Source organism: Cololabis saira, chromosome 10 (assembly GCF_033807715.1).
Source record: "Cololabis saira isolate AMF1-May2022 chromosome 10, fColSai1.1, whole genome shotgun sequence".
Classification (NCBI taxonomy): Eukaryota; Metazoa; Chordata; class Actinopteri; order Beloniformes; family Belonidae; genus Cololabis; species Cololabis saira.
In genome coordinates, this window is record NC_084596.1 from 4,683,670 (window position 1) to 4,708,437 (window position 24,768).

At 44.6% G+C, this 24,768-nt stretch overlaps 13 non-coding genes across 13 annotated transcripts; 6 read left to right on the forward strand and 7 right to left on the reverse strand.

Moving 5' to 3' along the window:
• Positions 1 to 437: 437 nt before the first annotated feature.
• trnar-ucg (transfer RNA arginine (anticodon UCG)) lies at positions 438 to 510 on the forward strand. The gene has a single exon. It is a non-coding gene; the product is annotated as a tRNA-Arg (tRNA).
• Positions 511 to 669: 159 nt separating this feature from the next.
• On the reverse strand, positions 670 to 776 carry LOC133453211 (U6 spliceosomal RNA). Its single transcript, XR_009783334.1, has one exon. It is a non-coding gene; the product is annotated as a U6 spliceosomal RNA (small nuclear RNA).
• A 5,078-nt stretch (positions 777 to 5,854) lies between these two features.
• Positions 5,855 to 5,928, reverse strand: trnat-ugu (transfer RNA threonine (anticodon UGU)). Its single transcript has one exon. It is a non-coding gene; the product is annotated as a tRNA-Thr (tRNA).
• A 2,427-nt stretch (positions 5,929 to 8,355) lies between these two features.
• Positions 8,356 to 8,427, forward strand: trnae-uuc (transfer RNA glutamic acid (anticodon UUC)). Its single transcript has one exon. It is a non-coding gene; the product is annotated as a tRNA-Glu (tRNA).
• A 1,288-nt stretch (positions 8,428 to 9,715) lies between these two features.
• Positions 9,716 to 9,787, forward strand: trnaw-cca (transfer RNA tryptophan (anticodon CCA)). The gene has a single exon. It is a non-coding gene; the product is annotated as a tRNA-Trp (tRNA).
• Positions 9,788 to 9,983: 196 nt separating this feature from the next.
• On the forward strand, positions 9,984 to 10,065 carry trnas-cga (transfer RNA serine (anticodon CGA)). Its single transcript has one exon. It is a non-coding gene; the product is annotated as a tRNA-Ser (tRNA).
• Positions 10,066 to 10,855: 790 nt separating this feature from the next.
• On the reverse strand, positions 10,856 to 10,927 carry trnah-gug (transfer RNA histidin (anticodon GUG)). The gene has a single exon. It is a non-coding gene; the product is annotated as a tRNA-His (tRNA).
• Positions 10,928 to 12,823: 1,896 nt separating this feature from the next.
• Positions 12,824 to 12,896, reverse strand: trnak-uuu (transfer RNA lysine (anticodon UUU)). Its single transcript has one exon. It is a non-coding gene; the product is annotated as a tRNA-Lys (tRNA).
• A 317-nt stretch (positions 12,897 to 13,213) lies between these two features.
• Positions 13,214 to 13,286, forward strand: trnat-cgu (transfer RNA threonine (anticodon CGU)). The gene has a single exon. It is a non-coding gene; the product is annotated as a tRNA-Thr (tRNA).
• A 1,777-nt stretch (positions 13,287 to 15,063) lies between these two features.
• trnaq-uug (transfer RNA glutamine (anticodon UUG)) lies at positions 15,064 to 15,135 on the reverse strand. The gene has a single exon. It is a non-coding gene; the product is annotated as a tRNA-Gln (tRNA).
• Positions 15,136 to 21,705: 6,570 nt separating this feature from the next.
• LOC133453200 (U6 spliceosomal RNA) lies at positions 21,706 to 21,812 on the forward strand. Its single transcript, XR_009783324.1, has one exon. It is a non-coding gene; the product is annotated as a U6 spliceosomal RNA (small nuclear RNA).
• Positions 21,813 to 21,971: 159 nt separating this feature from the next.
• Positions 21,972 to 22,044, reverse strand: trnaq-uug (transfer RNA glutamine (anticodon UUG)). The gene has a single exon. It is a non-coding gene; the product is annotated as a tRNA-Gln (tRNA).
• Positions 22,045 to 24,542: 2,498 nt separating this feature from the next.
• On the reverse strand, positions 24,543 to 24,631 carry trnay-gua (transfer RNA tyrosine (anticodon GUA)). Its single transcript is given in 2 exon segments — positions 24,543 to 24,578; positions 24,595 to 24,631. It is a non-coding gene; the product is annotated as a tRNA-Tyr (tRNA).
• Between the last annotated feature and the right edge of the window lie 137 nt (positions 24,632 to 24,768).

A 24,768-nucleotide genomic window follows, 5' to 3' on the forward strand; every position in this document is an offset into this window, starting at 1 on the left:
TCTTATACAAAAACATCTAAACAGGTATGAGACATTTAAAATTGCTGGTTCAAACATTTGTAGAAATGGTCTTCATGGCTGTTGTGCTTCAACATTTGTTGTGTTATTTTCTTGTAATTCTTATTTTATTCATGTAAAAATGTGCTTTATAAAACAGAGCTGATCAGCAGTTTTCATTCACCATAAAGTTTAAAGATTATTTACATTGAGTGTGGGTGCATTGCCTACAAATTGTTCAACTGGTCCAGATGAAGCTGATATGCTGCACCTGGGCAGCAGAGGGAGGAGCTGAAGGGAGCCTGACTGAGCGTCCTGGGTGTGTTCAAAACACCCCACTACGTTTGGAAAGATTTGCAACGTTGTGGATAACGTTGGCTTTCGGTGGAAGATTCATACTTCACCCTAACCTCTCGGTCACCTCAGAAGAGCAACTCGTGGACCACATGGCCTAATGGACAAGGCGTCTGACTTCGGATCAGAAGATTGAGGGTTCGAGTCCCTCTGTGGTTATAGAGCCTTCAGATAGTTAGATCTGGTCTCCTAACTCACATTCATTCTTTACAGGTCACTTTGGTTTAGCTACCCTCACGGAGGGTACGGAGTTCAATAATACACACAATATTTGATCATTTAAAAAAGGGTGGCATCTAAAACATTCAGGATGAAAGGAAAAATTGGGAACACTCCACGATTGTGCGTGTCATCCTTGCGCCAGGGGCCATGCTAATCTTCTCTGTATCGTTGCAATTTTAGTACGTGTGCTACCGAAGTAACACAACAGGGAGTTCTCTGTGAGCCCTATTTAGATCCCCCTGGTGTTCCACCCTGGATTCTAATGGTTGCCTTACCGGAGGACAGAAATGGCCTTGGGAGTGTGCTGCCTCTAAGGCATTCTTTTGTTTCTTATTTATTTGTCTCTTAAATAATTAGTTGGTATTCATTACAGTTTGAAATGATGTATTAATCTGCTATAAGTTTAACTTGTTTAAAAGAACGATTTATTTTGGTATTTGGTCACTGATGACATCACGTCCTGTTAGGCACTTCCTGTTCTTGAGAAAATGGTGGCAGACATGTAATGCATGCTCTGAATATAATCTGCGTCCGTCTGCTAGGAAACATCATAGAGGCAATGCTGTAAGTTGCTATATTTAATGTTTAGGATGTTCAAAAACATAAATAGTAATGCTTTGTTAAAAAATTACATTTGATGAACGGTTAAAAAAGAAAGTTTTATTTACATTTACTTACATGTTTAAAAACATTTTAATTTCAACTTAAAGTGCATGGAGTGATGTAAATTAATGTTTAAATTCATGTACAATGCAATATTTAGTTAAATACAGAATATTTTGTATTGTTTTATTCACAGTTTTCACCGCGATGTTAATGAAGAAGTGTGACAGTAAATGCTCAACCTTACTACGACTCTGTCTTCATTAGCGATGGTTTAACTTGGTGTTTAGTCGGAGTTTCAACACACTGAACGAGAACACTACAGTGAAAAGGCACCATTTGATGTTTAGGTGGAGTCAAGATGGAAGCAAGCAACAAGTCGTCTCTATCCAGTTCTAGGAGCAGCAAGTCATCGGCATCAAGTGTGGCCCGCGCCAGAGCTAAAGCCGAAGCTGCCATGGTGAGAGCATCATATGCTAACCAAGAAGCTAAACTGAAAATGGAAAAGGCTGCCAGAGAAGCAGAAAGGATAACAAGAGATGCTCAAAATCAGTTGGAAGCAACTAGGATAGACACAGAGTTGGAAGTGCTAATGCTACATCGAGAAGCAGATGCAGCCATGGTGGAGGCACAGGTGTGGGAAGATGCTGCAGAAGTACATGCCATAATGGAAAATGGAAAATCCGAATCAGAAAAGGTTAGAATACAACGCACCAGCGAATCGAATATGTTCAAACTCAGATTGACCTTCAAAATCAGTCTCCCTCTCCACAGTTACCGGATCCACCTGTCAAACCTCCAGTACCTGCACAATCACATGACAGCTTCAAGACATGGCGACCAACTGTGAACATTACAGAATCAAACCTACCTGAGCCAACCAGAGTTGAGGCAAAATCTGAAGTCAAAAAGGAAGATTCTCCCATAAACTTACACGCTCAGTACCACACTTCCCAAAGTAAACCTCCAGCTATCACACCGTCTCGCCCAGAATCCTTGGCACAGTACTTGGCACGACGAGATCTAGTTACATCAGGACTGTCCCGATTCAATGATAAGCCAGAGAATTTTCGTGCATGGCAGTCCTCATTCACCAATGCAGCAGCTGAAGTGCATCTCACAGCAATCCAAGAATTGGACCTCATGACCAAATGGCTAGGAAAAGAGTCTGGCGAACAGGTGAGACGCATTCGCTCAGTGCATGTAAAAAATCCCAACCTGGCTTTACAAAAAGCCTGGGAGAGACTACATGATTGCTACGCTGCCCCTGAAATAATTGAACAGTCACTGTTTCAGCGGTTGGACAGCTTTCCTAAGATTTCAGCCAAGGATCACACCAAGTTGCGTGAACTTGAAGATCTGCTTATGGAGATACAAGGCGCCAAGGAGGATGGATACCTTACAGGTTTGTCATATCTCGACCCCTCCCGTGGAATTGCACCAATTGTGGACAAGCTCCCATATGGGCTTCAGGAGAAGTGGGTGTCGTCTGGGTCATGGTACAAAGAAGACAACCATGGCCGCTTCCCTCCCTTTGACTATTTTTGTGCTTTTGTGTGCAATGAGGCAAAGAAACGAAATGACCCTAGCTTCTTTCATCAAAGCAACAACACGGCCCTCGCAAAACCAGATAAATTCACTGTGAAGAACTTTAATACCAACAAACCCATCACAGTATAGAAAACAGATGTCTCTATGACCAACAACGACCCTAACAAGAACTGCCCACTACACAACAAACCGTATCCGCTTACAAAATGCAGGACATTCAGAAACAAACTCCTCGAGGACAGAAAGGCCTTCCTGAAAGAGAAAGGAATATGTTTCAAGTGTTGTGGTTCGACCTCCCACCTTGCCAAAGACTGCAAATTTTCTGTGAAGTGCTCTGAATGTGACAGCACCTATCATGATGCAGCCATGCATCCTGGCCCATCACCTCAGAGCGTCAACGCTCCTCCACATCCACAAGAGAATGACGGGGAGGGAGAAGATTATTCTAACGTGACTGATGTTACGACAAGCTGCAATGAAGTTTGTGGCCTAGGTCAGTGGGGTCATTCATGCTCTAAGACAGTGATTCTTAACCATAGGGCCGCGGCCCACACTTGGGCCGCGAGCGCCATCTAGTGGGCCGCCAAAAAGAATTCAGTTTTGTACGTGTGGGCCGCGAGGGCCGCGGGACTGCATAGCAACTCCCAACCAAATGAGGAGAAGAAGACACTCAGCTAGCTGTACGTGTAATAGTAAGAGAAATGGTGTGTCTTTACAGAGAAAATCCTTCATTTTGCACAGAGTAGGTTTAGATCCGCCAGGATTAGGGATCGATTAATTGGGTCTGCGCCTAGAGCGAGCGCGCGCGGCGTCATCATTTATCCCGACGCGTCCCCGCGGCCGGGGAGGTCGGCTGAGCCTTCAGCTGCCGCTCGGGCGGTGGGCTCCGTCGTTACTGCTGAAGGATGGTAGATGTAGATGCGTGGGCTGTCGTGTCTGCTGGACTGGACTGTTCGGGCTTTCGAAAAAGCATCGGAAAGAAACTGCTGCAGCGCGACCAGAGAGCTGCGGTGCGGGCTGTGCCCGTCCAGCTGATCAGGCTCGGATGAACCCGACACACTGAGTCCTGACAACTTATTAATGTAAATAACTTAAAGTAAAATCAAACTAAGTTTTGTCCTCGCTGTATTTTTAAATATGCAACCCGGAATGGACAAATTCATCCTGTTCAGTCTTCCCACTGGGACAAAACCAGTGTCTCATACGTTCAGAGACCGTGCTGTTCAAAGTGCGAAAGTGAAACGCCACTGAAACAAAACACAAAGTTTTTCATCAAACATATCCACTGAAGTCTGAACTGAAGTCACAGAAAATAAGCTGAGCATCTTAAAACACCCATGTTTGAGTCCACATACAGCTGTGAAGCAGCTTTCTCCACAGCGAACATAATTAAAACTAAATATCGTTTCAGGCTCATCAATGAGCACCTCCACATGCATATGAGAACCTGAACCTGAACCTTAAATTGTTAAGATGTGTTTATATTAATTTAGTATAAAAATGTGTTGAGACAATTTACAAAGAAAAGGGGAAATTCAAACTGCTGGTAGAGAAATAAAATAAGATAGCATTTGAAAAATAAAATAAAATCTATTTTATTTTTAAGAGAAAAAAATATGTTTAATTCAAGTTAAACATGTTAATTGGCAAATATGTACTTTTTTTAATATAACAGTCAGATGCAGATGTTGATACAACTATGAGGCTACTTGAATATATACACACACACACACACATACACATATATATATATATATATATATATTATGATGTTCTGGACCTTCGCTTGAGTAAATTTTCTCTAAATGGACCTCTTAAAGTTGAATACCCCTGCTATACAGTGTTAATATTTAACGGGCCCCGGGCCACTCTGTACTGAAAAAATTGGGCCCCAAGGTCAGAAAGGTTAAGAACCCCTGCTCTAAGATATGCCTTGTAAAGATTTATCCCAAGGGTTTCAAGAACAAAGCCATCAAAGCCTACGTAATTCTTGATGACCAGAGCAATCGTTCCTTAGCTAGACCAGAGTTCTTCGAGGTGTTCAGTGTGGAGAGCGAACCATTCTCGTATCATCTCAGAACTTGCTCTGGCATTATAGAAACATATGGCAAGAAGGCAGAGGGATACCAAATCGAGTCACTGGATAGCAAAGTCCTCATGTCCCTTCCACCACTCCTTGAGTGTCCTGAGATCCCGAACAACCGGATGGAGATTCCAACACCCAGCGCAGTTTTGCACCAGCCTCATCTCCTTCATATTGCCAAACACATTCCAGAGCTGGACCCAGAGGCTGAAATACTTCTGCTACTCGGAAGAGACGTGCTCAGAGCACACAAGGTCAGGCAGCAGATAAACGGACCACATGATGCTCCCTTTGCACAACGTCTGGATCTGGGCTGAGTGGTGATAGGAGAGGTTTGGGTAACGTACATAAGCCGACGGTTAACACGTTAAAGACCCATGTGCTGGATGGCGGTCGCCATTCCATTTTTCAACCTTGTACAAGCTTTATGCACGTCAAGGAAACACAACCAAGCTTTAACGGGCCTGGCAGATCACCAGAGAGGCATCCTCTTAAAAAGAGACCATAGACTTGGAGAAGATTGATAATTGACATTTGAATGAACAGAGCTCTCTTTTTCTACGCACTCCTGGCTGGTTTAAAGCAGGGGTAGGCAATTCCGGTTCTCGAGGGCCGGTGTCCTGCATGTTTTAGATGTTTCTCTGCTTTAACACAACTGATTCTAATTAATCATCGTCATCAGCTTGTCATCCAGGGCTGCCCAATTCTGTTAATGACACAGGTACTTTTATCACGGTGTGCTGAAGCAGGGTAACATCTAAGACATGCAGGACACAGGCCCTCGAGGACCGGAATTGCCTACCCCTGGTTTAAAGCGTTCTCAAAAACCCTGGCAGTGACGGTCAGCCAACGACAGTTCACTGATGAGCACTTACTACACTGAGAAACATTGTAATTGTTGACAAACAGTTTCCTCCCTAACAGAGGAGAGGACTTTATCCAACCGTGTGGAAAACCCAGAAATTGGATACTTTTTTTTCCACAAAGTATGTGGTTTTAAACATTACAAGAGTTCCATCCTTACCTTTGTCTTCATGAGTTTAAAGGCTCTGCTGGGATTTGAACCCAGGATCTCCTGTTTACAAGACAGATGCTTTGACCAACTAAGCCACAGGGCCCTCAACACACGTCTTCAACTTGTTATAAAAAACCCTGTTGACACAACAAGTTCAATCTACCTCTGGAGCAGCTTTATTTCACCTCACTGTAATATATTTAGTACACAAACCTGTTCCACTACTGTCCTGGCTTTATGTGAAGTAACAGAGCTATGAACAAGGTGAAACAATGCTATTTCTTTTCTTTTTTTCTGTTAGGAATTCCTGGAAATAAGCTTGGTATCTAGGTATACAGTTACCATAAATGGTTACCTGCCCCAAAAAAGGGTTCAGTTAAGAAAGGTCTTGTGTGTTCCAGCAAAGATCCTATGTGGTCAGTTGTTATTGGACAGGTCAGGTGTTATTGGACAGGTTAGCTGTTATTGGACAGGTTAGGTGTTATTGGACAGGTCAGGTGTTATTGGACAGGTTAGCCGTTATTGGACAGGTCAGGTGTTATTGGACAGGTTAGCCGTTATTGGACAGGTCAGGTGTTATTGGACATATCAGGTGTTATTGGACATATCAGGTATTATTGGACAGGTTAGCCGTTATTGGACAGGTCAGGTGTTATTGGACAGGTTAGCCGTTATTGGACAGGTCGGGTGTTATTGGACATATCAGGTGTTATTGGACATATCAGGTATTATTGGACAGGTCAGGTGTTATTGGACATATCAGGTGTTATTGGACATATCAGGTGTTATTGGACAGGTCAGGTGTTATTGGACAGATCAGGTGTTATTGGATAGGTCAGGTGTTATTGGACAGGTCAGGTGTTATTGGACAGGTTAGCTGTTATTGGACAGGGTAGCTGTTATTGGACAGGTTAGCTGTTATTGGACAGGTTAGTTGTTATTGGACTGATCAGGTTTTATTGGACAGGTTAGCTGTTATTGGACAGGTCAGGTGTTATTGGACAGGTTAGCTGTTATTGGACAGGTCAGGTGTTATTGGACAGGTCAGGTGTTATTGGACAGGTTAGCTGTTATTGGACAGGTCAGGTGTTATCGGACAGGTCAGGTGTTATTGGACAGGTTAGTTGTTATTGGACAGGTTAGCTGTTATTGGACAGGTTAGCTGTTATTGGACAGGTCAGGTGTTATTGGACAGGTTAGCCGTTATTGGACAGGTCAGGTGTTATTGGACAGGTTAGCTGTTATTGGACAGGTCAGCTGTTATTGGACAGGTTAGCTGTTATTGGACAGGTCAGATGTTATTGGACAGATCAGGTGTTATTGGACAGGTTAGCTGTTATAGGACAGGGTTCATAATCTGAAAATCTGACGTTTTAGCGCTATCGCTCAACTGTGCGCTCCCACGGCCAGAAATCAGATTCTGGCAGACAATCACTTTTTGCCACGACAACGGCGTTTACAGCAGCAACGACGTGCTGCCACTCAATCGCTTTCTTTTTGTTAGTGATGCCACTACTGTGACCACCAAATAATGTGGTTTTCCTGCCTCCACCTCATCCACAACATCTTGATCTCAGTCTCCGTGAAATTTAGTGGCACGGTGGCTCGACACACGTCTCATTCATCCTGACACAGCAGAAACAGACTGCAGGTGGCGCTGCGCATGCTCAGCAGGCTCATTCATATGCAAATACAGTCATCAAGTAGTTTGCATTCGCCATTCATTCGAACCCACGCGTGCAGAGCACAATGGATTAGCAGTCCATCGCCTTAACCACTCGGCCACCTCGTCCTTTTCCTAGTTTCAGGCCTTGGTAGTGTCTGTAATGTGAGGTTTTATCAGTGTTTCAGAGAAACCAGTTTTCCGTCTGGACTCCTCTGGACACCACCCAGACAGTTGAAGGACAACATGTGACTAAACTTGTGATTTGTATTTTCTAGTTTTACACAATTGTAGATGCTCACAAATTGGCTATTTCAGAGGTGTCAATTTCTTAGGAGTTGGTGCAGTTGTAAGCCAACTACCTGGTGATGATGTCACCTACTCTCGTCCACTTGGCATTATGAGACAATTGGAGCGCATCTCAAGTTCAGCTTGACTACGTCAAAATGCTAACCAAGAAGCTTGCTATCAGGTTGCTATGCTCCTCAAGCTAGCCTATAGCTAGCTAGTGCAAAATGTCCTACTATCTATGTCTCTACATACCTGTCTAGATGGTTAACAACAATGCTTAATGGGGAGAAAAAGGCTTGTTAAATCTACGATGTCTTAACCTCAGACAAGAATGTGATTTATAACTCATCCATCAGGGGCCTCTTTTACAAAGAGTGCAGTGCACAAAAAATGTCCGTACACCACTTTCTACGCTCACGGTCTGATGTTCAGAAAGTGACTTGAATGTAGAAAGTTGTGGTGCTTCATGCACCGATCAATTCTGGCGTATGCACATTTGTAAAGTTTTTTCTGTTGGCGACACTCACTGGCGATGCAGTGAAGTTGCAGTGAAGTTGTCATGTCATGTCACATGCGTCCCTGATGGTCTAATGGCTAGGATTTGGTGCTTTCACCACCACGGTCCGGGTTCAATTCCCGGTCAGGGAAGAAATGTCTATTTCTCCCCCAGCCGGGGGTGATCAATCCCCGGCTTGTGTCCAAGTAGCGCACCACAGATCCCCCCTACGGATCCACAGCACCGCGAGGCCTTTTCTGTGGCCTCGAGGATGTTCTTGGTGGCTCTCCTCAACTGCAGTCCTTTAACTCCAAGGAGTTTGAGCGAATGTCCTGCGAAACCTCTGCACTCAATTTCAACTGGCTCGCAGCGAGCTCTCCAGCCATTGCTCTGGCACTCTGTGGTGAGCTCAGAGTATTTGGCCCTCTTGCACTCATTGGCCTCACCAATCTGGCCCTCCCAGGGGACAGTCAGTTCCAGCAGGACCACTTACTTGGTGGACTCCAAAGTAAATACCATATCTGGGTAGAGTGAAGTGGCAGCTATCTTAGCAGGGAACTTGAGTTTCCTTCCCAGGTCAACTTGGAGCTGCCAGTCACGAGTGGTAGCGAGGAGTCCTGCAGAGTTTGGCTGGTGTTTTGCATTCTGCCCAGCTCTAACAAACGTGATTGACTGCTTCGGGGCGACCTGGGTCTTGCTGTTCTGTATCGCTGGGCAGATGGAATCCGCCAAGGATTTTAGAACTTGGTCGTGGTGCCAGCGATACCGCCCCTCTCCTAACGCCTTTGGGCAGCAGCTCAGAATGTGCTCCATGGTGCCCCTCCTCTGGCACAACTTGCACTCAGGCGTATCTGCCAGGCCCCAGGTGTGCAGGTTGGCCGGGCTTGGGAGGACGTCGTACACTGATTGAATGAGGAACTTTGTGCGCAGAGGTTCAGCTCTCCAGAGTTCTTCCCAGGTGAGTTTGCAAGGTTCTGCATGCTCCCACCTTGTCCACGCCCCTTGCTCTGACATGCTGACCATCTTGCTGCAGCGTTCCTCCTCCATCTCAGCACGTATCTCCTCTTGGACCAGTTGGCGCTTCTCCTTTCCACGATCGTGGTCGTGGCGTGGCTTGGGAAAGCTGCCAAGGCCTGCCCTCCCAGCTGCCATGGTTCCAACCAAGGTTTTTTTTATATTTAGATAAGTCAGTCACACCTTGTTCAAACACTGGATGTAATTAAAAATAAATAAATGAACAAAGCTCCAAGTGTAGAACATCTCATATATTTTACATCTATTTTTCTCTGCATCATAGCAACCCACTGAACCCCTTGATGGACTGTCTCAGAACTTTAAAACATGGATGAAGCTTCATGAAAACAAGACGGAAGTTATTTGGTTTGGAAGGTGTGCCCGCTATGATCAGATTGGTGTAAAACCTCAGAGAATATCAGAAAAGGCTCTGTGGCGCAATGGTAGCGCGTCTGACTCCAGATCAGAAGGTTATGTGTTCAACTCACATCAGGGTCATAATGAACGTTCAGTTTTGTTTTATCCATCCTCACGAGTTCACCAACCAGACAAACTTTAGCTGCAACAGAAAACTTTGATATGTACCTGGAATTATGCAAGTCTGCACAATCACCTGCCTTGAAGAAAGGAGGAACAATCTTTAAATAAAAGGAATTTGTTTATCTGATTCTGCAGATTCACACATTTTAGAGTGGTTGTTGTGGCCGAGTGGTTAAGGCGATGGACTCGAAATCCATTGGGGATTCCCCGCACAGGTTGAAATTCTGTCAACAACGATTCATGTATGAATGTTAATCCTAATCTCAGGGTCGTGGGTTTGAGACCCACGTTGGGCTGAAGTCACATTTATGAAGTTTGTTTGAAGTGTAGAGTCCAGGTTGAAGGTGAGCAGAAAGGAATCACCTCCACTCCTGTTGTGGTCACTGAGATGGATTATACTGGGTGAGAATGATGACATCACATGTCTGATGACATTCCAGGGTTTGATGAAAGAATTAGTAATTATGACAATGTATCTGATGCATGTAATTGATTTGCCGATGACGATGATAACATGTGCACGTTACCAAATGTATCAACAGCGGGCCCTCTGCTGTTTCTATTGAAACGCAAACATTTTGCTTAACATTCTGCAGTGTCCATGGAAACAATCCCAATCTCACACACAGTGCAGTAACATCAGAAATGTTTCACCTCTATACTCCAAGACTGACCTACTTAGGTCATCATATTTTCATGTTCCTGTGGCAGAATTATTTCCCTATTTCTGTTAAATAGCTCCATGACTTGTGTATTCTTCTACCAAGGCCTGAAACTGGGAAAAGGAAACATTTTAAATGAATTATTGTCTCCCTTATGCGCCGCTTGCCGGGTCCTTACCACTGGCAGAGTCCATTGTCCTTGGCTAAGTGTCCAGGCCGTAGCACCCCCCCTCTCCACCGCAATCAATTGAAGAGTGAATGGTCTGAAAATCTGATCCAAACACCCTAGTGGATTTTGTTGTGTCCGTGGCACCTTTTCTTTCTTTTTCCAAAAGTTTGAGAAGCACTCTTGCTGCCACAGGGGTGCTGTGACCCGGATTCGAACCGGGGTTGCTGCGGCCACAACGCAGAGTACTCACCACTATACGATCACAGCTTGAAAGGGTACGTGTACCCAGCTTTAGATATGTGCTCGGTTTCTGCAGTTATGTCAGTGAACACAGTGTGAGGTTGGAAGAAGAGTTTACGGAGGTGTGCCGCCCCTGTCGTCAGGTAAGGGCATTTGCTACGAATGAGATATGAGGAAGGAAGAGAATGAATAAAAGAGGTCCCATGAAAGACAAACATAATGCATGAGCCGGGGCAGATTTGATCACGCACTCTGTGACTATCATCTTGACCCGGGTTCTGCTGTGAGTCACGTTGAAGCGTGTTTGTTCTCCAGCATCCGGATAGGGGTACGGGGTAATGAGCGTGGGGAGGCACGGATATCCTCTATCCCCCAGGAATAGCCATCAAATTCTCCTGCAATTGCACATATAACACAAAGTTAGATACATGAATATTCGCAAAACTGATCAATATAATATTATAATATAACGCACTCTGTAGAAATGTGGTGTCAAATTTGATTCCTATATCCTGCATCCTGCACAGAGCCTGGCCATCTCGCCTCCACGTTTGATATTAGATTTGCAGCATCGCATCATCTGGCAATTGAAAAAATACATTTTCAAACATCATTAAGAGAGCGCTCAAAAATAAAAGCAGCTTACGGTTCCATTATACCTACTTGGACATTGATGCTGTGGAAACCTTTCCTGTTAACAAAGTCAGCCTCATTTTGGGATGGTGCTGTAATTGGCACAAGATCTCGGATCATTTGTTTTGTACCGTTTCAGAGCGCGATTGCTGTGTTCACATGTACATGTACCAAACGTTCCGATCTTTAGGGGGAAACGTTCCCTGTTCCGGAACAACTGCTTGAAACGGGACAGGTGTGAAAGCACCCTTAATGACCCTCGTAGGTTTGTGGCCAGGAAAATGAATAAAGTTGTGCATGAAGCGCTTTAGCGCAAAGCACACTTTACACACCGACCGACAGGCAGTTGCTTTTCCGATATGTTCAGCGTCTCCAATACTGTACAGAAACTCCCACATGCAAAAAAACGGAGAGCGATGCAGATTGTTTGCAGGAAGAGAGGGCAGACCCACGATGCGTTAACATTAAAAACATTAACAATGGTTAAAGTTAAAACAATTTTTAATGGTTAAACATTTAAAATGGTTGAATTGTAACAGTGGTGTCGCTTTCATTTTTTCTAACATTATTAGCTGATTATATGTGTAGTGGGCTGGCATCAGTATTTGATTTTAGAATTAATTTTGAGTATATGTCTCACAGACTATGAGCTGAGGAATATTGAAAATTGTGAGTGTATTTCTCCCAAACTATACGTTACTTTTTTTAACTATACTTTTTTTAAAGATAATATTAAGATAATTTAAGGCAACTGTAAGTGTAATTTTTATTTTATATAAACTTAAAACATTTAAATATCACTAAAATATTTTTGGGTAATCAGTTTAAAAAAAAACTTGAGTTCTGTGAACTTATTAGGGTTTACAGTGTATGGATGGAGAAGGTTACTCAAATAAATCAGGGGTTCTGCTGAAAAACTGTAGCGCTCTCGCAAATTCTGCTGAAATCTCATCGGGGAAAGATAAAATGTCATACCGTGGTCTTATCACCCTCTCACGGTGAATTACATGGACGATTCGGGCTTCTATGTGTAACAAGTTGCTTAAACACCCGAACATAACTGGGTTATCTGAACAAAACCGGCATAAAACCTCCCCCCTACCAGGTTATGTTCAGAGCCCTAACCCTGTTACCATGGTGATTTACTTAACCTGACCATTTTAGAATGGAAATCCCAGGTTTACCATTTACCCTGGGTTAACATACCCAGTTTAGCCACTAAACCTCCTTCTTGGATTAATACCCCCCTGGTTGTTTCTTTTTAATCAGGATTTGTGGTCATCAGATAATCACCTGAACAGGGACTTGAACCCTGGACCCTCAGATTAAAAGTCTGATGCTCTTCCAGCTGAGCTACTCAGGTCCTATTCAGAATGTCCTCTTTCTTCTTTTCTTCATGTCTTTAGATACATGTGATGTCATTGATGATGTCACAAGGAATAGTGCTCATGTGGTTATAGATAGCAATCATTAAAGTCAGGCAGGAGAAAAATACAAATAATGTTTTAGAGGAGGAAGATTTTTTTTTCATAATGCACTTCGAGAAAAAAGTCCAAATGTCGAGCAAAAGTCGAAATGTAGAGATTAATTTTGAAGTACAATTTCGATAAAAAAGTCGAAATGTAGAGATTAATGTTGAAGTACAATTTCAAGAAAAAAGTGGAAATGTTGAGGCAAAAGGGCCCTGTGGCTTAGTGGTCAAAGCGCCTGTCTCGTAAACAGGAGATCCTGGGTTCAACTCCCAGCAGAGCCTTTAAACTCACAACAGTAAGGATGTAACTCAGGTTAAGTTTAAAACCAAAGTATTGCTTTGGATCAAGGCTTCACCTTCTCCTCTCACACGGTGATTGAGTTATGAGAGTTCAACAGAGCAACATTATCTTTGAGCTGTCAGTGTTGAGATGGAGCACACAGACATTTTTAGTGCATATGAAAATTCTAACATAAGTGCATCAAAATTACATTTGTGTATCTTGTCCTACGCACGTGTGAATTGTTCTGTGCATTTGTGAATGTTGTCCTGTGAAGGGTGGTGTTCCTTCTCCGGGTGGGGGAGAAGTCCTGCCTCAGGTGGAGGAATTCAAGTATCTCGTTGTTCACGAGTGAGGGAACGATGGAGCGGGAGATTGACAGACGGATCAGTGCAGCGTCCACAGTTATGCGGTCGCTGTACCGGACCGTCGTGGACCCTCTGTGGTTATAGAGCCTTCAGATAGTTAGATCTGGTCTCCTAACTCACATTCACTCTTTAAAGCAGTGATTCTTAACCATAGGGCCGCGCAAGCTTGGGCCGCGAGCGCCACCTAGAGGGCCGCAAAAAGAATTCTGTTTCGTACATGTGGGCCGCGAGACTAGATAGCAACAATGAATTCCATTGTCGACAATTGTCGGCAGACGCGTTTTTCCAATGGAGTGAGGCGTCTCCCTTCAATACAATCTCTGCAGTGAGTCGCGCATGCGCGATAGCGTCTCTGCCGAGCGGTAGCGGGTCAACACAAATGACGGCGTCCTGTAGCAGCTGCTGCGCGTAACAAAACTTCTAAAGTTTGGGAGCCTTTTAGCCTGGATACGGTGAATAAAAAGATTACTTATCACGGGAGCACGTCGGTAATGCACTGGATTTCAAGTCCATCGCCTTAACCACTCGGCCACAACAACCTGTCAGCTGTGTGTGTGTGTGTGTGTGTGTGTGTGTGTGTGAGAATCTTCAGAACAAGACAATTTAGAGCCTTTATTTGAAAATGGTTGGTTTTATTTTATCAGTTTGAGACATATTTTCATCCTCATTTTTTAAAAACATTTTGATGCAATGCATTTTCATCAACAGTCAGTGCAGTATGTTCATACATCCACTTTCTTGTTTGCAAAAAGCTCTGGATAGATTTCAGTTAATCTCTCACAGGAATCTCATGTATGAGAGGGAGTCTTAAGTAGCAGAGGATGTTTCCATCCATCCACCTCTGGGTTATGGGCCCAGCACGCTTCCGCTGCGCCACTCTGCTGTTTGACCAGGATGTGACTCCGCCACACAGTCCGTGACTTTGGGGGATGGTTCACTCCTTTCAAATCTTCTGACAGTGTCAAAAATCCTACAACTCTCTCAACTAACTAACCAGCTTAAATGACATCATGTGACCAGCACAATTCTCTCAGATATGAATGAAGCAGATCTCTTCTAAGACTGATTTCTTTCTGATTATCTCTTAAAATTGATCAGATTTGTTTGGAACTGTGAAGGGAAACAACTGTTGGAAATGATCTTTCGTATTGATCAGTGACCATCATTAGCATCACTAGCTGAAAACGACTGTATAAACTGCTTAAACATCATTCAAGAACATACTCATGATATTAGATACATTCATCACATATTTAAGGGTTCTTATGGACATTTTAGGGTAACTCCAGCCCCCTAAAGCAGGTCTAATGGTGTCCATGTTTCCATTTCCCTGTGTTGTCCTTGTGGATACTACAACATCATGTGTGTAAAACCTTGATACCTTTTGTACCTGGTTGTGTGGAAGACTGACAGGTTCCACTGAGATTTGAACTCAGATTACTGGAGTCAAAGTCCAGAGTGCTAACCATTACACCATGGAACCCTGTTCAGCTTTTATTGTGGTTTTATGGTGGTCCTGAAACCAGAACATGAGTGAAATGCAGGGTCTGGTGGTGGTGCTAGTGTACGTTAATGGAGAATGACTTTGGTCAGTTGTGGAACTGCAACAAAAGAAACTTGCATGCTTTGAAAATGGCGGGCATAAAAATAAAATCCTGTAAAAAACTCTGCTACAATTAGTAAGATTAGTAAGATGGATACTGCAGGTTTTCTCCTGGCTGCTCTCAAAGACTCTTGCTGATGTTAACCATTACACCATGGAACCCACTTCTGCTGTTATTGTGGTCTGACATTGGCACCTGACAGAGTGCTGTCCATGAGTCCTGTCCATGGTACCGAGAGCGCCTGGGTGTTTAGGGTACCAGGGCCCTGGTCCTCCAGCTCCACGGGCTGGCTCTTTCACTCCGGTGGCCGGTCGGGGGGGAGCTTAACAGCGGGTCCCCAGGTTCGCACAGTGAGCCGGATCTTTGGGTGGCTCCGGGTCTGGACGGTGAGTCAAAGGTTAGTTGCTGAGCAGCGGGGCGGCAGGAACTTAATAACTGTGTACCAATGTCATTGGAAAGTCAGTGTCCATCTCCTTCTAAACTTTTATATCGGTCCGCGATTCTCGGCTCTCCGTGGTCTCAGCGCGACGGGAATGCAGGTGAAGCCCTGTGAGTCTCGGCTCGGTTTGCCGCAAAGCTCTGGTCCAGCTGGTCCGGGGTTCCCCGCACCTCCGGGGACCCCCTCTCGGAACCTCTGCTGCTGGGGTCTGGTGGTGGAGCTAGTCTACGTTAATGGAGAATGACTGGCTTTTGGTCAGTTGTGGAACTGCAACAAAATTAATTTCTGCATGAGACCCAATGCGAGAAAGAGATGGTCGGCCTTCCTGTCCTGTGCACCAAGAAGAGGACTGGAGTGGTTTTCCAAGCCCAAATAATGTTATTGCAAAGTCATACATGTTTCCACCCAGTTTCGAACAGGGGACCTTTCGCGTGTGAGGCGAACGTGATAACCACTACACTCCGGAAACAGACATGCTTTGAAAACGGCGGGCATAAAAATAAAATCCTGTAAAAAACTCTGCTACAATTCAACTGGATCCAGGGGGGGGGTTATTCTGCTCACAGCGTTTCTAATCAGTCCTCAGGTTCTTCATCAATGCTGAGTGAGTGAATGTGGTCAACAAAAGGTTGCCAAGTTTTGTTAAAGGCTTCCAAGGAACCCCGACGGGAGAACCTAATCTTCTCCAGCTTAATGCAGTATAGGATTTCATGTATCCCTCTATTGTGTGTGGGCGGAAGCGTATGTGTCCATTTGAGGAGGATGAGCCCCAACCAAAATAAAGACAATTTCGGACATGACCAAAACATATGCATGTAATCTGCCGGTGATAATTTACATCTGTTACATGAGTCAGCCCTATCTGGGTAAATCTTCGCTAATCTTGCATTGGTGTAGTGGCTCCTGTGTAGGATTTTGCATTGAATTAGACAGTGTCTTGCACATATAGAAGATGCGTGTACCAGATCTAACATATGATCCCACTGATCATCAGTGATATCAGTCCCAAAGTCCTGACTCCACACAGTTCGAAGTGAGTCCAGTCTGGTTGGATTAACCGCAAAAATGTTTCTATAAATGATAGAAATCAACCTCTTAGAGTCTGTCTTCAGAGATAGAAACGGGTCTAAACTAGAGTTTGGGGGCTGACTAGGGAATTGCGGGTATTGTTTCTGAACAAAATGTCTAACCTGAAAATAACGAAACCGATGGGAGTTTGGGAGAGTGAATTTAGCAGCCAGATCAGAAAATTGAGGGAAAATCCCATCAATGTATAGGCTACTGACAGAATGTAGACCTTTCTCATGCCAATCCCGAAATGTTGGATCTGAGTAAGAAGGGACAAAACAATGATTGCGGTAAATAGGAGCCAGACCTGATGGTACATGTAAACCAAAGTGCTTTCTGAATTGGCTCCAGATTTTTAAGGTGTTAGTCACAATCGGGTTAATGGAGACCTTGAGCGGCAGAGGTAATTGTGCACAGACCACTGACCACAGTGAGTGCCTGGATGAGGATATCTCCATTTGAGCCCATTGGGGTAAGCCAGCTTGTGCAATTTTGGAGTTCCAAAAGAGGAGTTTATTAATATTACACGCCCAGTAATAATGACGGAAGCTTGGCAGCGCCAGGCCACCCTCTGCCTTGGGGAGTTGGAGAATCTCCTTCCTAATACGAGCCTTTTTATCACACCATAGAAATGAATTAATTATTTTATCAAGAGAGAGAAAAAATGAGTTGCGTAAGAAAATCGGAATTTGCTGAAAGAGATATAAAAATCGCGGTAGAGTAATCATCTTGATCAGGTTAGCACGTCCCATTAAAGAGAAAGGCAGGGAGGACCACCTGGCTAAGTCTTCTTTGCAGCGCTCAACTGAGGGATCAAAGTTCTTGGCAGCTAGTTCTGTAAAGGATTTACTCACAAAGATACCCAAATATTTAAACCCTTCCGAGGCTTTCCTAAAGGGAAAAATATTTTGAGGAAGAGCATTAGCCAGATCGTTAACTGGAAAATATTCACTTTTATCAAGATTGAGTTTATAACCGGAGATTTTCTTAAATACCTCTAATATGTTCAAAATTACAGGAAGGGAGTTCGGGGGGTCCGAGATATATAGCAGGAGGTCGTCCGCGTACAACGACAACTTGTGAGTTAACCCTTGGCGCATGATACCGTCAAAACGACCCTCATTACGGAGCCAGATAGCCAACGGCTCCACGGCGGACACAAACAGAGAAGGGGATAAAGGACAGCCCTGTCTATTACCTCGCGAGCGCGGAAACGAGTTGGAGCGGATTCCATTGATATTGACTGAAGCAACCGGGGATGTGTAGAGTAACTGAATCCAGGAAATAAAATTAGCGCTGAAACCAAACCTGTTGAGAGCATAGAACATGTACCTCCACTCCACCCGGTCGAATGCCTTTTCGGCATCTAAAGAAAGAACGATTTCGGGAGAGTCCGCGGTGGGGGTGTAAATAACGTCGAATAACCGTCTGGTGTTAAAGAAAGAGTGTCTACCAGGGATAAAACCAGATTGGTCTGGATGAATAAGAGCAGGCAATACTCTCTGGATGCGGGTGGCAAGGACATTAGCCATTATTTTAAAATCCACATTCAGTAAGGATATGGGTCTGTAACTGCCACACAGCAACGGATCTTTGTCTTTCTTTAATAAGAGAGAAATTGAGGCTTCTGTCAGGGTGGGTGGAAGTTGGCCTTTCTGGAAAGCGTCATTAAACATTCTGACCAGGATCGGAGTGAGTAAGTCTGCAAAAGCTTTGTAAAACTTCGTAGTGTACCCGTCAGGGCCGGGAGATTTCCCAGTTTGCAAAGATTTAATGGCAGTTGTTACCTCTGCTGCGGTCAATGGTGCACCTAAATCGTCAGCGCCTTCCAGGTTGATTTGAGGAAATGCAAGGTCATCCAAGGGGTTACGGCTGTCCCAGTCCTGTGAAGAGGACTCAGAGGAGTAGAGTGAAGAATAGAAGTCGGAGAAAACATTACAGATCTCGGTGGGGTCTGTTTTGATATCACCCGTGGATGATTTTATATTGGGGATCAGTCTAGACGCGCTAGCCGAACGAGCCTGGTATGCAAGCAGTTTACCTGCTTTATCTCCCTGTTCGAAAAAACGTTGTCTGGTATGTAGTAGCTGTTCTTCAACTTTACTGGAGGCTAACATGTCATATTGCGATTGCAGCAGAAGCCGTTTCTTATACAGAGCCGCTGAAGGGTTTTCTGCGTATTGAGTGTCCAAGTTTCGGATCTCAGTTGAAATGTCTGCCATCTTAGTCTGTTCAGATTTTTTAAGATGGGAAACGAAAGAGATAGCCTGCCCCCGAATATAAGCCTTGAAAGTCTCCCAGAGCGTGTCAGATCCGATGCCCGGCGTATCATTGGTCTCAAAGAAGAATTTAATCTGCGAAGTGAGGAAGGATTTGAATCCTGCTTCTGAAAGCAAATGCGAGCTAAATTTCCAGTGTTTTGAGGGAGCTTTGCAACCAGAAAACTTAATATCAACAGTGGTTAGCGCGTGATCTGAAATAACTATGCTATGATATTCACTGTTGACAACGTTATGTAACAATTTACTATCCAGTAAAAAAAAGTTGATCCGGGAGTATGAGTGGTGAACATGTGAAAAGAAAGAGAAAGCTTTGCTGGATGGAAATCTGGCCCTCCAGGGGTCCTCCAAGCCGAGCTGACTGGCGTGAAATTTTAAAGCTTTGGCAGATTTGGATAAAGAAGTTTGTTTCCTTGATGATCTGTCAAGGTCTATATCTTGAACCAGGTTAAAATCACCACCGATTATAATTCAATTTTCAATTCAATTCAATTTTATTTATATAGCGTCTAATACAACAGAGTTGTCTCTAGACGCTTTACAGAGACCCATACCCAGAACATGACCCCCGAGCAGTTATTACATAAACAATGGCAGGTAAAAACTCCCCTAGTGGGAGAAAAACCTTAAGCCAAACAGTGGCAAGGAAAAACTCCCCTTTAGGAGGGAAGAAACCTTGAGCAGGACCAGGCTCATCAGGGGGGACCCTCCTGCCGAGGGCCAGACTGGTGGGTCAGGGACGGCAACAGCACAGCAGGCAGGTGGAAGCAGCAACGGGATGACCGGGGGTGGGGACCGCAGGCCAGCACACAGCTCCCGAAGCTCCGGCCCAATCAGCAAGTCCCAGGTTGGGGTGCAGGGTCAGGAAAAGACTTGTGCTCCGTAATGCAAGCTACAAGCCACCCACGGCCACCTGCAGGACAAAAGAGAGAAAAGGGAGGAGAAGGGGGGGCCAGCAACGGGATGACCAGGGGTGGGGACCGCAGGCCAGCACGCAGCTCCCGAAGCTCCGGCCCAATCATCAAGTCCCAGGTTGGGGTGCAGGGTCGGGGAAAGGTTGAGAAGGGGCAGGGCCAGGGAGAGGAGTCTTGAGGGACGAACATTCTCCCCCGCCCAAAAGGGGCCGTTACCCTGCCCCCCTCACTCCCACACTGCAGGTTCCGGTGTCCGGCAAAGGATGCTGCAACATGGACAAAAGAGAGAAAAGGGAGGAGAAGGGGGGGCCAGCACAAGAAACCACAGGATTATAATCTGGTGATCATCCAAATTGGGTATGGTGGAAAAGAATCTGGATATAAATTTGTCATCATCCCACGTTGGTGCATATAGCGAAGCCAGAACCACGGGAGTATTTTGCAATTTGCCTGAAACGATGACATATCGGCCGTTAGGGTCAAGTACAGATGCTTCAAGCTCAAAAGAAACGTTTCTATGTATAATGATAGCCGCCCCCCTGGCCCTCTCAGAGTACCTCGAGTGGAACAGGTGTCCCATCCATGGCTTCTTAAGACGGGACACTTCAGAGGTGCGAAGATGCGTTTCTTGAAGGAAGCATACATCGCCCCTAAGATGTACTAAGTGGGATATCACCTTATTGGCTTTAGAGACCTCATTCACTCCTTTGGTGTTCCAGGAGACGAACCGGATGTTCCTACCAGTCATTTGTGACTTGGAACTGCCGATGTAAAGATACCTGAGCAGAAAAGGAAGGGGTGGGGTGGGGCGGGGGTGGGGGGTTGTAGCCACTCACACACACATTCATTCAGGACGAAGACAGACATAAACAAACCTAGTCCCTAAGGAAACGCTAAACACTTGTATCTCCTAAGATACAGAACTACCTGACTTAGTCAGTTATAAACTTCCCCTACAAAACCTCTCTTCCCTCAGTGTAAAATAAATCCGTACAAACCCCCCAAGAATGTAACAACGTGGCTCGTGGAGGCATGAACTATAACGAGCACACTCATTTATGTGGTGCTGATGGTAATAAGTCCACATTTCCTAATAATGCCAATCAGAGCAGTATGGAGGAAATGTAAAATAAAAACAGTCAAAGTAAACAAAGACATGTGAACAAACTCGCAACACCACCTAATATGTTAAGCAAGGCATATTAACTGGCAAGAATGCGGTAATAAATTAAAATAAAATTATCGTTAATTGTCCAGAAAGAAAGCAAAAGTCCAAAGGGTAGGTGTCGGACCACGTTGCTCCACTTACAGATTAGGCACCTCCGGGAGCGGAAGCGGCGCCCAAAGTTTCAAGACTGAAACATTAAACATTAAATATAGCAACTTACAGCATTGCCTCTATGATGTTTCCTAGCAGACGGACGCAGATTATATTCAGAGCATGCACCACATATCTGCCACCATTTTCTCAAGAACAGGAAGTGCCTAACAGGACGTGATGTCATCAGTGACCAAATACCAAAATAAATCTTTCTTTTAAACAAGTTAAACTTATAGCAGATAAATACATCATTTCAAACTGTAATGAATACCAACTAATTATTTAAGAGACAAATAAATAAGAAACAAAAGAATGCCTTAGAGGCAGCACACTCCCAAAGCCATTTCTGTCCTCCGGTAAGGCAACCATTAGAATCCAGGGTGGAACACCAGGGGGATCTAAATAGGGCTCACAGAGAACTCCATGTTGTGTTACTTCGGTAGCACACGTACTAAAATTGGAACGATACAGAGAAGATTAGCATGGCCCCTGGCGCAAGGATGACACGCACAATCGTGGAGCGTTCCCAATTTTTCCTTTCATCCTGAATGTTTTAGATGCCACCCTTTTTTAAATGACCAAATATTGTGTGTATTATTGAACTCCATACCCTCCGTGAGGGTAGCTAAACCAAAGTGACCTGTAAAGAATGAATGACAGTTAGGAGACCAGATCTAACTATCTGAAGGCTCTATAACCACAGAGGGACTTGAACCCTCAATGTTCTGATCCAAAGTCAGACGCCTTGTACATTAGGCCATGTGGTCCACGAGTTGCTCCTCTGAGGCTTGGTGGTGACCAATACATTTGTTTCATTCATTCATTCACCTGGTCCTGGGCCCCAGACCGGTCCCCCGACACCAGCTTCTCCTGGCCCTGGGCCCCGGACCGGCCCCCCGACACCAGCTTTTCCTGGCCAAGGCGGATGATGCGGTCGGCCCGCTCGGCCAGCAGCCGCAGGTTCTCCACCTCCTCCGGCCCGAACACGCCGTTCTGCAGCAGCCAGTCCCGGCAGGGGATGAAGGGGACCAGGGACTCCACGGACCAGACCGACTCGTCCAGCCGCGTCCGGGCCCCCAGGGACGTGAGGGGGATCAGGTCCGCCGTGGTCTCAGGGTCATCCTCCATGAGCTAAATGTATAAAAAAATACTTAAAAAATCCATAATATACATTTATATATTACTATATAATAATAATAATAATAATTAAAGCTGCAAGCAGCGATAAACGGGCCCTCGCGAGTGCAATTTTGAAGGTCAAGTACTCAATACCGAGTCAGATGACACCACACACATGTCTTTATCACAACCTGTTCAAAACTTGTGGCAGAGAATAGGGACTATCAAATATCGACCAATCAGAAGAAGGGGCGGGGCTAATTTGCACCAATTATGGTCAAGGACTAAAAAACAGTCCGATGACACCACCCAATAGTCTTTATGTCAAACCATTCAAAAGTTATGGCAGAAAATAGGAACTCTCAAATATGGACCAATCAGCTACTAGTATCAATTCCTGTTTAATGTTGAAGTTTGACGCGGCGCCACGGCCACTTCACGAAAACTCACGATTTTGATAACTTTTTGCGCCAAAATTACACGATTAATTCAAAATGGCCGACTTCCTGTTTGGTTTGGGCCATGGCGCCAAGAGACTTTTCCTTAAATTTCGACATGATACAGGTGTGTACCGATGCACCGTGCATGTACGTCAAACCGTATTGTGGGGCTTTGTGGGGCTGAGGAAACATTTTAAATGAGTTATTGTCTCCCTTACGCGCCACTTGCCGGGTCCTTACCACTGGCAGAGTCCATTGTCCTTGGCTAAGTGTCCGTGCCGTAGCACCCCCCCCAGAGCCGGATTAAATAAATGGACTACACTAGGCAGACTGTGATTTTTGGGCCCCCCTCCATCGATGTTATTTATGAAATCTTAAACTTACCAAAGTTATTAATAAAACTTAATTCACATTTTACATAGCATAGTCATAGTCAAGTTGGTTCTTTGTATTTCAAAATAAGTCATGTGTTGTATATTAAACAGTCTATCAGACTATTTTTAGATTTTTATTATTTATACGTTATTACAATGCTCTATTAAATGCTATTAAATTATCCTTATCTTATCGATTGTGAGCATTTTGCAGAAAATCTTAATTAAATGTGTTGATTAAATTGAATAGTTAAATAAGAAGTCAAATCTACAAAGACCAATACAATTTGCAGTAAGACAAAGTGTGCTGTAGTATGTATGTCTGTATGTGTATATGTATGTATGTGTATGCGTATGCAGAGCCGTTTGAGAGATTTGCGAAGCCCTGTGTGAAATAGGCAGGGGGGCCCTTGCGCGTGAGCGTAGCGAGCGCGCGCGAAATTTTTGGGTTTTTCGGGTCGGATCGGGTGTCTATATGCGCAATTTTAACTCTCCAATTAGCAAAATACTGGATACCTTCCCCTGCCTCATCATCATCTGGGCTTACCTCGACGCGGGGCCCCATGGCTGCTTGAGACCCGGGCGGATCGGTGATTTTTGTAACAAATTTATCAAACGTGCCTTTCAGAGAGGCATTAAACTCTTCCATTTTCTTTTGTTTTTTTCTTTTTTCATCCCCTGATGGAAATTTCCTGAATCTGTCTCGTTCTCTCGACATTGTGTGACAGTTTGTTCCAACTCCACCGTCTGGATCAGACTAGCTTGTGTCCGCGCTTGGTCTGATCAGTTGTATTGAACAACAGACACGCGTCATCATTTCACATATATTTATTGATATGCACAGACTAGTACACATTTAGGTCTGTAATGGAACGTGACTGTTGATATTTATAAGGAAAAAAAAATAAAAAATTGGGGAAAAAAAAAAAACGCCCATAGCGCCAGGCCCCTTGGGGCGCCAGGCCCCTTGGGGCGCCAGGCCCCTTGGGCTTGGGGCGCCAGGCCCCTTGGGGCGCCAGGCCCCGTGCGGTCGCACGGTTCGCACATCCCTTGCGGCGGCCCTGTGCGTATGTATGCGTATATATATATGTATGTATACTAAATATAGTAATAATGCACATATATATATGCCTTAGGTTTTTACCGGCATGTTATCAACCATTAATATGTGTGCAGACAAAAAAAAAAAAAAAAAAAAAAAATTTTTTTTTTTTTTTTTTTTTGTCCCGCTGTGTGGGCCAACCAACCAAAGTACATGGCAGTGGCCAAAGCCATAGCCGAGTACAGTGATGAAATAGAGTCCCGCTCTGGGAAGATGAAAAACAATGGCAGTCCTTCGAGCCGGAGTTGAACCAGCGACCTAAGGATACCAGTTTTACTGGTTCTACAGTCCTCCGCTCTACCAACTGAGCTATCGAAGGAGGATGCATGTTGACAGCTCCATGACTTGTGTATTCTTCTACCAAGGCCTGAAACTGGGAAAAGGAAACATTTTAAATGAATTATTGTCTCCCTCATGCGCCGCTTGCCGGGTCCTTACCACTGGCAGAGTCCATTG